The 17,732-nt window shown below is 37.9% G+C and overlaps 1 long non-coding RNA gene and 1 pseudogene across 3 annotated transcripts in view; one reads left to right on the plus strand and one right to left on the minus strand.

Moving 5' to 3' along the window:
- Positions 1 to 17,732, minus strand: part of LOC111767863 (uncharacterized) — a 784,370-nt gene that overhangs the window by 491,990 nt on the left and 274,648 nt on the right. The window lies entirely within an intron of this gene.
- LOC138917324 (dematin pseudogene) lies at positions 6,431 to 7,463 on the plus strand (annotated as a pseudogene).

Genomic DNA, 17,732 nt, shown 5'->3' on the forward strand with positions numbered 1-17,732 from the left:
TATCCATGATCACATCCGTGACATTATAGCATAATAACATGAGCAACATCAAAAACTGGGCTGAGAGCATTTTAGCAATGTTCTCTAGGCAAATATGCAAACCTGACAAGACATGCATTGTGGTATAAGTTAAAAAGAGAAAATACCCTTTTTTTGTTGTGGTGGTTACAGTTATTGTTGCTTTTGATGATAAAGAAAAAGGTCTGATCTCTATAGGGCAGCTGTGCTCAACCCTTTCCCTAGGCTGTAGTTAACTCTCCTGTACATACCTGAGGACAGCTGGGGTAGCCTCTTAAGCACTGCAATGAGATCTGAGCAAAAAAGCTTCCAAAATAGATCAGCCCTGTTTATCCCCAGCTCAGAGAGTTGGGGCAACTCATTGTAAGACTTCCCTATTTTTAACTGTGGAGCAGGCTGCTTTGCTTTGACTCCTTCATGAACCCAAGCCTAACACATATCTACATGGCCATTCTTAGAAAAATTAGAAATAAAAACAGCCAGTCCCGGAGCATCTGGGAACGGTAAGTTCAGAGTGCTTTGAAGGCCCAGCTGAGGCAATGGGCAACTCACAGCTGAATGGAGAAGTGGAAGGACACAATGGACACAGAAGCAAGGTCAGACAAGTTGTCTCAGTGGAGAAATCTGCTGACCCGACAACGACCTGCCCAGGAAATAGGGATGCATTTAGAACCACCCTATTTTTAAATGACCGCCATGACAAGAGCTATTAAGTATTAAACAGGTGTGTGCTATCCGTGATTGCGTTCGGATCTCCCAACTTAGTGGTGTCAGTAGAACTAATGACTGAGACAGATAAAGTGGCATACTTCCTGCATGGATTAAGATTCTGTATGAAAGCCAAAATGGAGTGTGGCACACCTGCCACATTTGAGAAAGCATAGTCATAATTCCTAAGATGCTTATCTAAACTTTCTGGTCTTAAATTCTCAAACGGATCAGCTTGGAAAGATTTCAGGTATTTCTAAGTTAGAGAAAATCACAAAAACTTCTGTGGGCATATATCAGTTCCAAATCTCTAACTTGGGCTAACTTCAAAATTACATTTGCTCTGACTCCTGCATGTGTGATCTGATAAGATCATTGTCATACATTAATTATTGTAAAATGAAACAAAACAATGACCTAGAATGACTAAAACAGTGGTTTTTTAAAAAAAATTCCTCATTCTAATGCTCTACATTTGAACTAGTTAAATTTTTTTTTTTTATAAAGATTGGCACCTGGGCTAACAACTGTTGCCCATCTTTTTTTTTTTTTTTTTTCTGCTTTATCTCCCCAAACCCCCCCTGTACACAGTTGTATATCTTAGTTGCAGGTCCTTCTAGTTGTGGGATGTGGGACGCTGCCTCAACGTGGCCTGACGAGCGGTGCCATGTCCGCGCCCAGGATCCGAACCTTGGGCCACCGCAGCGGAGCGCGCGAACATCACTTGGCCGTGGAGCCGGCCCCATGAACTAGTTAAATTTTAAAATATATACACAAACTCTCTTCAGCAGGTAAAATAAAAACTTGAAAAATATTTTGAAATTTCCCTTCAGAATTTTAAGCTATTTTATAAACATTATTTTTTCTTCCTTTTTTCTTTCTATATAAGTAAGACTGTAATTGAGCTTTTTATGAAGACATCTCAGTTCAGTAATTCAAAAAATCTTCTGCTCTAGTCAAGATGTTTTGCTATACATTATGCAGTGTAAATAATAAGACACTATTCCATATCATCAAATATTTATTCTATGAGTGGAAATTACATGTTCAGAAAAAACACAAATATAATATATAAGGAGTTAAATGCCATAAGAGATATAAAATAAATGGAAGAATAAAAACTTAAATTAAAAATTATGTCTTCAAAAATAGAAGACATTATTGAGACGCATCTTGGACAAATGAAAGGATTTCAACAGAGATAAAAGATAAAGCATTTTCAGAAAAAGAGAATATTTTAAGTAACATTAAATAGCCATAATTAAGTGAGTTATCGTATAGCTTAGGAACTCAGTCTATTTGGAAGAAAGTATACATGAAGAGAAAGTAGTTGATTAAGATACAAAGGACAATGAGAATAAGATCATAAAAGCGTTTAGCCATATTAATGAGTATGAAATGTGTTCTGTAATCTGTGAATTATCAACATGAACTTTTACTAATTCATTTTATTATTTTATTTGACAAGTAATACAGAGCAATATAACATAAGAAAATATAATGAATATTACATGATATCTCACCATGGTTAACATTTTAGTGTATGCCATTTTAAAAGAAATATTTACAAAAATAAGACCATCCTAAGCATCATGTTATCTGCTTTTTAAATTATGTATATGCGTATATATTTAATATATAATGAAAGTCCCTACATAATACCCTTCTTTTCATATCTTTCATTTAAATAACTGGATAAAATTTTACTTATTGAATGTACCCTAACTTATGTAACCATTTCTATGTTGTTACACATTTAAATTGCTTTTTATTATTATTACAAACAAGTATGACAAAGACAAATATTTATTAAATACCTACCATGTGCCAGACACTGTTCTAGATACTTTGCATAAAACAGACTAATTCCCTGCTTCCAACAGTTTCAACATATTGGAGTTACAGTAACGTTTCTGTACGTGCATCTTTAGCATCAATTTACTTGTATCTTTACAATAAATTCTGGATGCAAAATTTTAATACCAAAAGATTTAAATGTCTTTAAGGTTATTGGTGCATACCCACAAGCTGTGTATGAGAGTATGTTTCTCCCCATACCTCTGATAACATGGAGTATTGCCAAACTTTTTGGCCTTTGTCATATATAACTTTTTATAATGTATGATTCTACTTTGCTAGTGATAGGAGTCAAGTTTGTTCTTCCAGGAGTTAAGTCTCTTGTCTCTATACCAGTAATTAACTAATTCATTTTTCGTCAATGATTTGTTCTCAAATAGCAAATTCTTCTACATAAAGGTACTCTTTATCTAAGATACAAGGAGCAAGAAATTTTTAAATTGTTCATTAAAACCATTTTTTCCCATATGTTTCCCCAAATACTTTAGCAAATTCTGTCTAGGATTAAGTAGCTGCTAATTTCTTACTTATGTATAAAAATTCTGAAGCTTCCTCCTTTATTTTATCCCTAAAAGCTTTTGATTCCAAAAGCCACCATTTGTTTTATTTTAAACATTTTACTTTCTAATATCCTAACATTTCATTTTCTGATATGAATACATTGGCCAAACCTTTTTTTTTTAAAGATTGGCACCTGAGCTAACATCTGTTGCCATTTTTTTTCTTCTTCTTCTTCTCCACAAAGTCCCCCAGTACATCGTTGTATATTCTAGTTGCAGGTCCTTCCAGTTGTGCTATGTGGGACGCCCCCTCAGCATGGCCTGATGAGCGACACTAGGTGAGCACCCAGGATCCGAACTGGCAAAACCCTGGGCCACCGAAGCAGAGCATGCGAACTTAACCACTTGGCCACAGTGCCAGCCCAGGCCAAATCTTTTAATGGAGTGTAGCTAGAAAAAGATACGTAGCTGCTTACAGATAAGATTTCTACTTGTAGGGGCTGGCCCCGTGGCCGAGTGGTTAAGTTCGCGCGCTCCGCTGCAGGCGGCCCAGTGTTTCGTTGGTTCGAATCCTGGGCGCGGACATGGCACTGCTCATCAGACCACGCTGAGGCAGCATCCCACATGCCACAACTGGAAGGACCCACAAAGAAGAATATACAACTATGTACGGGGGGCTTTGGGGAGAAAAAGGAAAAAAAATAAATAAATAAATAAATAAAAAAAATCTTTAAAAAAAAAAAAAGATTTCTACTTGTAGTTTAAAACTCATGCTATTTGGGTGAACCTTGGGACCTACAAACACCTCCACAGTCCTATGAAACAGAAACCTTAGCAGGGTCTGACATAGCTAAGTCATGTTCTTGGAGGAGCCATTAACAGTAGTACCCTCAGATCTCACACTAATGGAAAGTATAAGAATTCCCAGGTAAAAAATGATATTTTAAAACCAGGTTGGGAGGCACCGGTAACTGGTTAGCCATTTTCTTCTTTTTTTGTAAATCCAAATGATAAGGTCTTTTTTTCCCCATTTTCCAAAGTTTTGGTGTAAAAACTTTCAATTACTGAATCTAATCTAGAACCCATATTGCGGCAGGGCCACACATCAGACTCACCCAGGGACTTTTCAAATACACCTTCACACACTCCTCATATCATCGAGATCTTCCTATGCCTCCCATTTGCCATTAAAACCATTCAGAGTAAGCCATTGCTTCTGATGGAAGTGAATCAAATTTCTGGGGTGTGTTGAGAATCATTTCTGTGTCAACTAAGAGATTGAGAAACACCTTTATATTTTTGACTAAGAGTTTAATCATGCAATCATTCAATAATCATTTTTTGAGCAACTACTACCTGCTTAACACCTAGCCTCTAGGAATACAATAGTGTGGAAAATAGACACTATTAAATAAACCAGTAAGTTCAGCATGAATAAACCTATGATAGGTATAAAACAGAGCATTATGGAACAATACAGAAAGACAGCTAATCCAGTCTTGGCGAGTCAGGGAAAGCTGTCCAGGGAATTGCTATCTATGTTGAAACCGAAATGAGTTAAACAAAAAGCAGAAGAAAGTTCCTGACAGAGGCAACAGCCTGTATTAATTAATGCCCAGAAGTGAGAGATTGTATTGTGTTTGAAGAAATAAAAAGAAATTCAGAATGACCAGAGTGTAGAATTCCAGTGGAAGAAAAGGAGAGGAGATGGAGAGGTGCAGGGATAAAAGATGAGGCTACAGAAGTAAAGAGCGGTCAGATCACGAAGGGCCTACTAAGCCATATAAAGGTGTCTGAATTCTGCCAAGAGAGCATGGGAGAGCAGATGAACATGCTAAGCAGTAGAATGGCCTAAGTTTTTCTTTAGAAAGAAAACTTTGACTGCAATGTGCAGAACATATACGAAGAGGGCAAGTCCAAACTCACGGGAATAAGTTAATATTCAAACTTGCTTTGTGCTACTTCTGAATAAAAGTTCAAGTAAGTATTAAACAATCAGAACTTTCTAGTTAACCACTGATTACTTTGTGAATTAGCTAGTCAAAACACAGTGTCTTGTTATACTTAATAATTACACAGGTTATAATCTAAGTTGTTTACTATCTGAGGTTTAACACTCAGAGAATTGATTAAATTGGGTACTGCTCTCTTGGACGGAAGCAGCAACCTTCAGTGGAATGCTAACTACCTCTGAGCTTATGTTTCACACAGATTTCATTGCCACAGGCAGAGGTAATTGATTTTAGGCTGGGTGAACTGGTTCTTAATACACATGTCCACAGGGAGAATGCCATTTTAATAAGATGCTTTTATAAGCCACATCCTACTTAAAACATCCTCTAAAAAGGGAAGATTTTCCCTTTGTCTTCGTAAGCAAAAACTGAAGGCGCCCCATTTGCCCTTAAGCCCATAGTGAACAACTGTGAAGTAATGTATAACGAGTCGGCAGTCTGCAGAGTACCTCTTTGCCAACTCAGCTATCTATGTCTTTTTGTTTTCTTTTCTTTTTTGCCTATAGCTTTCCCAGAAAAATACATCTATGTTTAACAATTTTGAATACCACTAATTAGTATACCAAAATCTGTGTGTATTGGTCTTTCAGCAGAGGTTCTCCCAGTTTCACAATCCATTGTTATGCTCTGCTACCACTATGCCGCACTAAATAAAAGTACTCAAATAACTGGAAATTGTGGAGGGGACGTAATAAAATAAACGACTTCATCTCAGAGATCAAGGCTGAAAATGGAGTCTTTAAAAAATGTGAAATCACTGATTCTGCTAAGCAATCAAATTCTGATGCTGATTCCCAGATTTTACCCAATGGAGTATAAGCAGTATGTTGTGCTCAAGACTAACGACTGAGTTGTAGAGAAGACTGATTACATATCTATTTCTATTTGTGTTTGTATACCATCCTTTAAAATTCTTAATTTTGGTGCATGTTGTCTAATTCACATAATATATTAATATCACATATTATGTTAAGTTTATTTATGAATGCATAAATGTGCATCTATTTGGACATAAATAACAATGTTAGTATTATAAAATCAAATTTATAACCCGTTGTTCTTATTGTGTAGTATCTAGTTTACAAAACCCCACATATAGCCTACTTTGTAGGCATTTACAAAACTAAACACATTTTAAAAACAGTTACTTTAAACTGTTCATGTTGTGTCCGATATTAGAGTTCTTTAAAAATAACTTACACTTAATTTTTCTCAAACCACTGGTGGTAACCTGGCTTACTTTACATGGTACACAGATGGACATTTAAAAAATTTTTACTAGTTATGCAGTTATTTTACTGTCAGTTGGAAAAACAGAGCTAACACACAAACTCCATGGACAATCAGGTGCTGAGCTACAAGGACTTGGCTGCCATCCCCCAGGACAAGGCCATCCTGGACATCTACTGGCTTAACCTCACGATCTACAAATGCCACTTTACCTAGTCCCTCCTGGAACACATGGAGTTTCCTGGAAGCCAAATGCTAGCTATCACCCAAATCCACAACTCCCCACCATCCCCAGAGGCGTAAGAAGAGAGCCAGTCCCCTGGTACCATCTCTCAGGCTTCAGCCGAAAGAAGCACTGGGACTCCCGAGACCAACCTGCCCCATTTCCACCATCCTAAGAGCATCTGCCCAGATTCCAACATCTATAAGAAACCATCCATCTACAAGCAGAGAGAGTCTATGTGAGGCAGCCCCCAGAGCAAGCACTTCATTGAGGACTTCATCATCAAGGCAGTTAAGATCCCTGTGGCCCATCTCCCAACCCCAAGCAGCCAGCCAAGATGAAAACTGGCTACTGACCATGCCCCTGCCACTGGCCCTTGTGGAGACAGAATGGAGAAAGCAGAAGGCATCTCAGAGGGAGGCAGAGGAAGAAGAGGAGGAGGAGGAAGATGATGACTCCAGAGAGGAGATGGAGGCTCTCAGCAAGCGTCAGAGAGAAGAACTCAGTAAGGTGATTTCCAACTTGGGAACGATGATCTTGAAATAAAAGATGGAAAAGTCATTGCCTATCTGAAGGAAAGGACCAGAGACCCTTTCTTACTTTCTTGTACCCTGGAAGATCTAAGTGTTCTCTCCTCACCTATTGTAGGACCACCCTGAGGCGGCTACAGTCCACAGACTTTAGCCCATGGAGAATAAGAATGTAAGCCCAGGCCTGCAAATCCGTCCCTATAAAATGCCGGTGGTGACCAATAAGGAGTGAACCAAGTTGCCTCCAGGTGTGGATCTGATGAAGCCTGAGTGGCATCTGTCAGCCAAGGACTTCCCAAGGGTATTTTCCATGTCTCCTGAAGAGTTTAGCAGGCTGGCTCTGTGGAAGCAGAATAAACTCAAGGAAAAGGCCTCTCTCTACTGATTGCCCTCACCTTCTCCATGACTGACCGTCACCCCTGCTGCTTCAGGGCTCTGGAGCTGGGGTCATTGACCCCAAAGCATGCTCTTCCAATGGCCAGCTGGGAGCAGTCATCTTGTGGGGGAGCAAGGAAGTGGGTCAGTGGTGGGGCAGGCTCTATGCCCCGGGTCGAGGGGGAACCAAAACCTCTGCAGCCCTGGGGTTGTGGGACATGGACTTTCTTCCCCATAATGGGGGGTGGAGTGGTGTTCCTTCTCTCACTCCTGGTCCTCACTGCACAGGGCAAACCCAGCCTGGACTCCAGCACAGACAGGGTTAATGTTTGTATCCTCTTCCTGCCCCTACCCCCACATGAAGGTCCCCAGAAGAGACTGAAGAAAAATGAACATGACATTTAGTGGTCAGGCCTATCAGCTGTCTTGATCAATGGCTGGGTCCAACCCTTGGCCCTAGTAGGAGGAAGGTGAGGGTGGGAAGCAGCCAGGCAGGGAAAGCTCCAGGTCCCTGTATACACCCAAACACTCTTCTTTGCCTCATCTTTGACAGTTTCCCCTGTGCCTGTACCTCCTGCTTCTATGACTCTAGCAAGGTCACCCTGCCCTCTAGCTCCACTTGTCCTTTACTTGTGAGCCCCCACCCTGAGCTTCAAAGCCCCTTGCTCCAGCCTTGTGGCTTCCACAGAAGCCTTGGCTTGGAGAGGAGATGTCACCTATACAAACCCAGCCCACCATCAGCCTCCGGGCAAAGTCAGCTAGAGTTCTACTTTCTAGCACCACCCCAGGTCCTGGGAAGAACCCAGGCCTTCAGACTCCCTTGGATGGGATCAAGAGGCCAGGCTACAGGGACATTTCTGAGTATCCTGCCTACCATGTCCCACCCATACACACGCATCCCCCTCCACTCTCTAAAGAATATAATTTACTGGGCACCCTCTCCCTGATTCACACTTTCCTCACCTAACTCTCTGCCCTACCTTAATCACACTCCTAGCTTTTCTTATCTGCAAATACATACATGTATATAATTACATATGTATGTGTGTATATATATATATATACACATATATATATACATATTTTTTTTTTTTGCCCAGGTCTGGATTTTGTTCCTGTTCAGACCTGACATCCCTTTCCGCTGTGTGTGTAATAATGCTGGGGAAGAGGACTCTGCATGGAATTAAAGGTTGCATTTCATCACAGCCCCCCAACCCCCCCAAAAATATATATAACTATTATTACAGGAGCATTCTATTATTGCCAATATTTAAGTAAAAGTAAAACGCAGGGAAAAGAAAGTGGATTTGAAATGTGTGTATGTAGAAAGAGAGAGACTCCAAATACAAATGGTACTCAGATAAGGCAAAAACTAGGAAGGAAGCTTTTTTTGTGCCTTCAGGCTTCAACTGAAACATTAACTCTTCCTAAGTCTTCAGCCTGCTGGTCTTTGGCCTGGAACCACTTCGTCAGCTCTCCTGGGTCTCCAGCTTGCTAAATTATCTACAAATCTTGGGACTTGCTGGCCTACAAAATTGTGTGAGCCAATTCTTCAATTCCTTATAATAAATCTCTCTCTCTCTCTGTATGTATATACGTATAGATACAGAGAGTGAAAGATGAACTTGGAAACAAATTTTTTATTGTACTGATGCCATTATATATACAGATAGATAGATAGATTCTGGTTCTCTGCTCTACCAGGAGTAATACATTGTTATATAAGGGGACTGAAGACATCTCCTTCCTAATGTGAGAACCAGAAGATCAGCTCAGGTTCCATGTTATTGAGTGACAGAAACAAGATAAAAAGAAGAGTTGTCTCCCAGCATAATGTGATGACTTTGATAATACTTCCACATTTTTATAAAATACTTAGAAAAAATAATAATTATTATTGAGGCAGCCAAAAGTTAAGTCAGTCTCATTAATTATTGTATTTTTAATTTTCTCATCATCAAATGATTTACTTTCATGTGCTTCTAATCGTAAGAGTGCACTTTAATAGAGCTATAGAGTGTAGTGTTAAAGAGATGGCACATTTACCATTGTGCAGTAACATAAAATCAATGGCAGCTAGTCATACAGGCTTTTTCAATTTCCATCGCACATGGTACGCGGCCCTTGGTTCAGTGGATAATCCAATTGTAAACAGTGACTCACTGTTAACAACTCTAGGAAATAGGATTAGCAATTTCTAATTTCAAAGTAAACCTATTTCATTTTTGTCCTGCAAATAAAAACAATGTGTTCAGAGATTTAGCTTTCCAGCTTTCAGAGCTCCCCAGAAACAAAAATGTTGGAAACAAATTTTTATCGTACTGATAACATTAATGGAAATCATTGAGTATATGTTCCTAACAGCTTTTTAATGGTTTGGTAACAAAAAATAAAGTAAGAATAGATTGAAGTTCAATTGGATGAAACTTAAAATTTAAATTGGAAAAGAATTTAATTGAGACTCTGGAAACTAAAAATCTTGGAAGGATCCTGTACTCAATGTAGGAGAAAAATTTAAAGTTTATATATTATTAGAAACCTATGACTCCAAAACAAAGGTTTTAGGCAAGATTTTTAAAAATCTAATTTGTCTTGGAACACAGTTAAACTGAATCAGTGATCTTGTTATTTTTGTGAATTATTTATTGTGCCATTCTAAAACCTATTTTCCTCTACCTTATCTGAGAATTCCTCTAGTAGAACATTGCCTCGATCAAAACCTATACCTCTACACTGAGTTACAGACTCTTCTTAGCTCTCTATTCCAAAGAACAGAGGATGGTGGCTTTTAGTCAGCTTTTAGAACATGAAAGTGTCACTGTGTTAGCCCATAGGGTCTCTGTCAATAATACTCACGCCTGGCTTTTTAAAAATGTCCATGCTCAAGCCCTACACCCAGGGATTTCTCTATTGGTCTAGGCTGGAAAGTCCTAATCTGTGTTCTGCACACACAGATACTTCTAGTCTACAGCTATAGTGGGAAACACTGGTCTAGATTAACCAAGGAAGGCTTACTCCGAAAGGAAGTCTGAGGCTGTGTAACTGGGATTTAGAACCACGATATTTATTGTCCAAGTTTGCAGCAACAACACTAGACTGAATCCAAACGGCAAATCAGATCAATCCAGACACAGAATAAAGTTAGTGGACAGGAAAGGCAATATCGCAGACTGGGGGAGTTTTGTGGAACAGTTTTTATTACTTGTGGTCATTAGCAGAATGGAGATTTAAGAGATAACTTGAATGAGCCATTCCAGGCTGAAAAAGCTAAGAATAAATATCTTCCTAGCTCCTTCTGTGGGAAACTTGACTACCTGACCAGACAAAGAAATGATACTATCCCAGCACTGTAAGCTACATTTTTTCCATTGAACTCGTTAATCATCAACAAACTTGTTCACATCATTCTGATATGGGTACATACTATCAAAGATTAGAGAAGGTTTGTGTTTATAAAGTTTATGATAGACAATAGTTAAAAATCAGAGCATCATATCATGAACTGACCAACTGTGCTCACCTTTAAAATCTCACTTTTCTCATACATTTGTAAAGTATTTTTATAAATATGTATTCTAGTTGGACTTTGGAGCCACTAGAATTAATTCATTAATCAATCTTTTATCCTGTATTAACTATGTCCAGTAGGCACTATCAAGGTTCTAGGTACTCAGCAAAAGATACAGTCCTTGTCTTCAAAGATCTCACATTCTCATAAACTAGATAGTTACCTAACAATTAAAATATATGTATGATACTGCATAATTAGTGATATGTTGGAAGATAAGAACAAGGTGGGAGGAGGGCACAAAAGAATTCAAAATTCTGGTTGGGAGTGGACTGCTGAGAGGCATCAAAATGCCTTTAGTAATTCTTGAAGCAAAGAAGGGGAGGGTTAAGTCATCATAGTGCAAAGCTATAGAAAACTCAAAGAACATGCATTAAGGTATGGTCCGAACAGGAGCTTCATGTAGGAAATGACATGGGAGAGATGGGATAAGACCAATATATGGCATTTTTTTTTTACATGAAAATAGTTTAAGTTCTATCTTGAAGGTAATGAAGAACAATTTGAAGATTTCACGCAAGAGTGTAAACAATCACATCTTTAATAATTAATAGAAGCTAAATAAGACACAGAAACATTAGTTATAAGACTATTAAAATAATACAGTTGAGAATTATGATAAGAAGAGCTAAGGTAGAGTCTGTGAGTACAGGGAGAGCAGAATTCATTGAAGAGGGATTTAGGAATTGACAGGATTTAGTGAACAGTAGGAATCAGGAAAGCTGGAATAACATAGGATGACTCCCAATTTTTGACTCATGAAACCATGTGAAAATAATGCCATTTATCAAGGGAGTAAAATGAAAAAAATTGATTTAGGACATAGAAATTATGAGTTCAGTCTTGTACAAGTTGAATTTGATATGCCACTGGGCAAACCTATCTTAGAACTGTTGGAGATACGCTATAATGCATGAGAGCAAGTCTGTGCTTGAGATTGAGATGGGTTGTGGACTCATCAGTTTATATTTTCTTGTAATAGCTATGAATCTTCTCAGAAACGTGGTTCCCAGCTTCTTTCTGATGCAGAGGAGACCATAGAAGCAATTGATGGTAACCTTGAGGTGACAGAAAATCTGGCAGAATCCACACCTTTGTTACCCAATATATTTTGAGAAGATAATAGAGATTCAGATGAAACCAAGGAAAACAAAGAAACATAGAGTATGGGGGAGGATATAGGTCCAAAAAGGAGGCTAAGAAACACAGCTCAGAAAAGTGGAAGGAAAACAAAGAAGCCAAGAGAAGAAAGCCTTTCAATGGGAAGAAAATTAAGTAGTCAGCTCCATTATCAAATACTACTCAGAAATTGATTATATAAGAACTATAAATTATGCATTCAGTTTTGCAATTAGAAGTTTTTGGCAATTTTGGCAAAAGTAGTTCTATTGATTTCCAAGGGTGGCATACTAATTACAGTGAGCTATGTGAAAGTGGCATGTGTAGGAGGTGAGGGATATTTTTTCAATAAGCTTGGTTGTTAATGGACAGAACAATATAATGTGATGCCTGGAAGAATCTACAAGATTGAAATGAGTTCTGGGTTTATTAACTGTTTTAGGTTAGAGAGATGGAAACTTGTTGAAATGAGTGAGTACAGAAAGAAATATTGAAGTTATAAGATTCAGCCATGATACATGGATTGAAGCCCCTGAGGAAGTGGGGATGATAGGATCCATGGCAAAGTAGAAGGGATTTTTTTGTTTGTTTTTCTAACAGAAAGAATGCTTCCTCTGAGAAGAGAGGCACAAAGGCTAGAGTGGATATAGACATGTTGCAGATGACAGGTTGAGAAACTAGAAGAGTCCTCCTAGTCTAGTCTGTTTTCTCTGTGAATTCCAAGGCACAGTCAACTTCTGGGAGTCAAAGGATAGGAACAGGTTAGGGAATTTGAGAACAGTTGTGGGAGCTTAGAATAATAATACATGGAAGAGAGACTGATGAAAAGCTTAAAAGATTTCCAGGAAGATTTAAGTACCCTACTGAAGCCAGAAACCATAAATCTGCATTCTCCCATCCTTCCATAGTTATGTGATTTCCTTTAGCAGTGCCCAATTGTCTGGACATAGTAGATAGATAACCTAGGTTCATGATTGGGCCTCAAAGTGCGGGTATAGAAAGATATGGAAACAAAGCTCTTGAGGTTATTGGAAAAAGAAGTTTCAAGGGTTCAAGATGAAATGCAGAAGAAAATAAAGCCAGGAGAGAAAAACAGAAAATTGAAGAATCAAGGAACTAAAAATTATCTTGAATTTAATTCGTGGGTACAGAGAGGAAAAGAAGGTGAAAATTCGAAAGGTATATTCAGCAAGTAGACTGTTGTAGCTCACTATTGCATAATATAGCAATTAGTTTATTTTGTACCCTCGTCTTCCACTACCATGCCTGGCACTCAATAAATATTTGCTAAACTTATTCTTAGATAAATAGAAAAAATACTTTTTAAAAATTGAGAGATAAACCATACAGTGCTCTATGTTGTAAAATACTTTCCTCATATAGACAGAGCATAAACGTCTTCTATCCACGCTAGTAAACCACTCAAAAGCAATAGCGAGCACTAAGCCTTCAATTTCAAGCTAAAACTCAGAGGATGTGATTCAAATACCATGTTTTGGCCAGTAAGACCTAATTTTAAAACTAGATGAGTCATCCTGTCCATGGGATATTTTAAGTAAAGATTGCATTGCGTGAAGAGACTCCCTATCAGAGCCTAAAACTAACACAGGGGAAATATAGCGAATTACACACAATCTTTATTGTTGGCTTTTTTCCATGGAAAATTAGATTAGTTACCAGAGTTTGACTTCGCTCTGCTGAGGAAACTGATGCTAGGGATGCATATGTTGACAATCACTTGTAATAATATCTACCGTTCTCATTTTAGAGGAAAATGTCCTTAGATATCACTTAATCCAAGCACTTCATTATACAGCATAAAGAGCAAGTCCTGAGAAAAGTTAAGCAACGTGTTTCCAAGGTCATACAGAGAGTAAACAGTTGCACTGTAACCAAGACCAAACTCTCTCACTACACTGAAAATCATTGGAATATTTAAACAGCTCTCTAGCTTATTTATATCAGGGAAATTGAGTAAAACGGCGATGATTTCAATAGAAGCAATTGCTTTCCATCTACCCTTTACAAGAGTACTGTGGGCTATAAGTCCTTTCCTGATTCATTCTGGTTTTATTGCAAACGAGCAACAGAAATTCTCAAATAGGCGATAATACACACATAGACACAGATGCACAGACAGAGAGACAGAAACAGAGAAGAGTAACAAAGAGAGGAATAAGATGTATGAAAATGTATAATTCACAAGCGAAAGTTTCTCTCCCTGGATAATTAGAAACAGGCTATATTTGCCTACCTTTTTTTTTTTGCAATCCCTGATGTGTATGACTAAAATGGTAATTAGCTATATTTCCCATTTTGGTTGAGACATATTGTATATCATGTGTAGTGTAGTTCTAGTCTCAAGCGGGAAATGGCTAATCAGGAGAATATTTTTCAATGTCTCGTCTCTGTAAAGATTTACTGAGTTGTCTCTAATGTACACTGACAGCTTCTGCATTAAAATTAGAGAAAAGTAGACATCGATATTGTCAAGCTAAAAAAACCCTCTCTCCTTTCATTTTCATTCCACTAAAATAAATCAGGTCCATATCTTTTAATATTTTATTAGAATTGTTCACTTCTGAAGGTCAAGAGCAAAAGGACTCTTCAAAGTTTAAAAAAGGTTCAAAAAAGGTAGAAGTTAATTGATAGTCTCTAGACACCAGCTAAAGTCTGGACTGGAACCTTAAAAGTCATATTCATTTCCTTGCTGAAGTTGCCGATGTTATTTAATGAAGTAACTTAACTTCAATGCGTCCTATATTAGAGTTGTTTGCAAACAACAGAAACCCATTCTAGATAAATTAAACAAAAAGAAATGTATTAGAAGGATATCAGGGAGTTGCCAAGTGGACGAAGTTGTGGAGAACCAGGATTAGAATCAGAGCAAGAACCCAGATTGGAGCTGCTTTTTATGTAAGGGAAAAATTGCAGGAATAAACAACCTCCAGCTATTTCTTCCATCCTGTTTCTTTTACTCAAGATTTATAATCCTAGAAGAGAGAATCAATTCGGCTAAACCTAGGTTTGACATGTACCCCTTGATTGTACCTGAGTGTGGAGATGTGGGGATGCTTTCAACTTCAGTTAGCCAAAAAATAATAAAATATTATTAACTCCCTCTTCCAGACTAAATACAATGGGAGAGAGATCATTTTTCTAAAGAAAATCAGGGTATTGGTAAGAAATGGAAATTGACAATAGGCAATCAAAATATAAAAACTGTCCATTTCAAGCCAAAATTCCTAGTATTGATTTTGAAGGAAACCAAAATAATAACAATAACAATTCTAAGTGCTAAACTTTAATGCAAATATGCCTGTTAACATATAAGAAATGTATACATTATTAAAATGTCCCAAAATCTAGACAGCAGAGGGCACACTGGAAATCTGGGACAAGCGCTCCCCTAAAGTGATAGCATTTATGAATATCTTTTGCTTATCAGCAGCAGTCTGAGCGCCTGTGGTGACTGACAATTTATTTTTTCTTTCTAGGGCCACACATCAAACTTTACATTTAGAGGTCTGATGAGTCCGCACAAGTCTAACTTAGGTAGAGTCAGTCTGTCCTGCTCTAAGCAAGAGAAGAGAAATCACCTCAGAAATGATTTTATCGTGCTTCAAGCTAGCATACTTATCCTGAAAATCATTCCTGACTGCAGGAACCCTGAGAGAAATTTGCATTTAATAGTTCTGATCTGACACCCACAAACATTAAACCCTAGTAACGTAATGTTGCAGAAGTTTCACATGCCTGCATTAATAAAGCACTATCTGTCTTGAACAAAAATAAGCCACCAAAAGTAGATTCAGATGCTTTCAATTCAAGGTGATGACTAATAAAATAATGCTTACTATTGAGCAAAACTCTAAATTCCACCTCAGTGCTTCCAACAACTTCTATATTTCCTGAATTAATAACTATCTTAACACAGATAAATCTTCTGTAACATGAACATTTCCTTTTATGTGTGTTGTGTGTTGTTTGAGAAATATATTCTTAGATTATATAGTGAATATCAATGAAGAAGTCTGAATAATTCCAAAAAATTTAACTCATTTTATTTATAAACTGAGATGATAGTTTAGCATGATTTCTAAAGGATATTACATACAGTTATGAGACATATGTCTTAGAAGGGTAACTGAGAAGGATTTTAGTCTAAACTCTTTATTTTGTGAGATTATCAGTGCTCTAATAGTGCCTATTTCATAATTAAAATCAAGGACAAGTCAATACAGAACACAGGACTGCATCTGGACAATATCCAGCATGCTCCCGAATATAAGCAACATATGGTTCCAAAAAATGATACGAAAGCTGATATATTGTCTACCTTTGACATTTACCTTTGGGGTCAGACAAAATGTGTCATCTTGAACATTATCTCTTGCCCTTCTTTGCCAGAGTTGCCAGTTTTCAAACTTTTAATGGCAAACATACTGCTGTATCTTGGGCCTCAAATACCTTTCTTGACAGGCTTCCTCTTCCTCCCTCCGTATTACCGTAAGTCCTCATAGTGAGTAAATGAGCAGCTCAGAACTAGAATATATCCCGATTTCCCAAAGAAATATGGTAACAAATTCTCACAAATTGGGATTGCAATGAGAAAGAGAGGTTTTCATAAAGTATTATCTTAAAAATAGATGTAGCTCTACAGAACAAATCTTACGTTTATTTTAATTTGTTAACAAAACACAGACACAGACACAGAATCAGACTTTATTTATTTTTTGTGAGGAAGATTAGCCCTGAACTAACACCTGTTGCCAATCTTCCTCTTTTTTCCCCCCAAAGCCCCAGTACATAGTTGTATAGTCTTTTTTAAAAAATTTTCTTTTTTCTTTTTTTTTTTATAGATTGGCACCTGACCTAACATCTGTTGCAAATCTTTTTTTCTTCTTCTACTTCTTCTTCCCAAAATCCCCCAGTACACAGTTGTACATCCTAGTTGTAGGTCCTTCTGGTTGTGCTATGTGGGACGCCATCTCAGCATCGCTTGATGAGTGGTGCCATGTCCACACCCAGAATTCAACCTGGTGAAACCCTGGGCCTCCAAAGCGGAGCGCACGAACTTAACCACTCGGCCACAGGGCTGGCCCCACATAGTTGTATATTCTAGTTGTAGGTCCTTCTAGTTTTTCTATATGGGATGCCGGCACAGCTTGATGAGCGGTGGTGTGTAGGTTCATGCCCAGGATCCGAACCGGCACACCCCTGGCCACAGAAGCAGAGAGCAGAACTTAATCTCTCGGCCGTGGGGCTGGCCGCAGAATCAGACTTTTAGAATTAGAAGGGGCTGGACAGATAAACTAGACCATTGTTTCCGAAATGCAGTAAGATTATTTTAGGTAGGGGAACATTAAATGTTTAATAGGCATATTATTTCTGCGTCAAAAACAGCATAACTAGAACATCAAATGCCTTATTTCCCAGATATTTACATTAAGAAGAAGCTAAACGTTTGTTGTTGTTTGATGTGGTTTGGTTTTGGTTATGGTTTTTCTTTGTTCTTCATTTTTTCAAAAGGCTACTTTGGAATCTTAACAATTTTTGAATATAAGTGAAGGTAATGTATGTATTTATTAT

Source organism: Equus caballus, chromosome 14 (assembly GCF_041296265.1).
Source record: "Equus caballus isolate H_3958 breed thoroughbred chromosome 14, TB-T2T, whole genome shotgun sequence".
NCBI classification, from domain to species: Eukaryota; Metazoa; Chordata; class Mammalia; order Perissodactyla; family Equidae; genus Equus; species Equus caballus.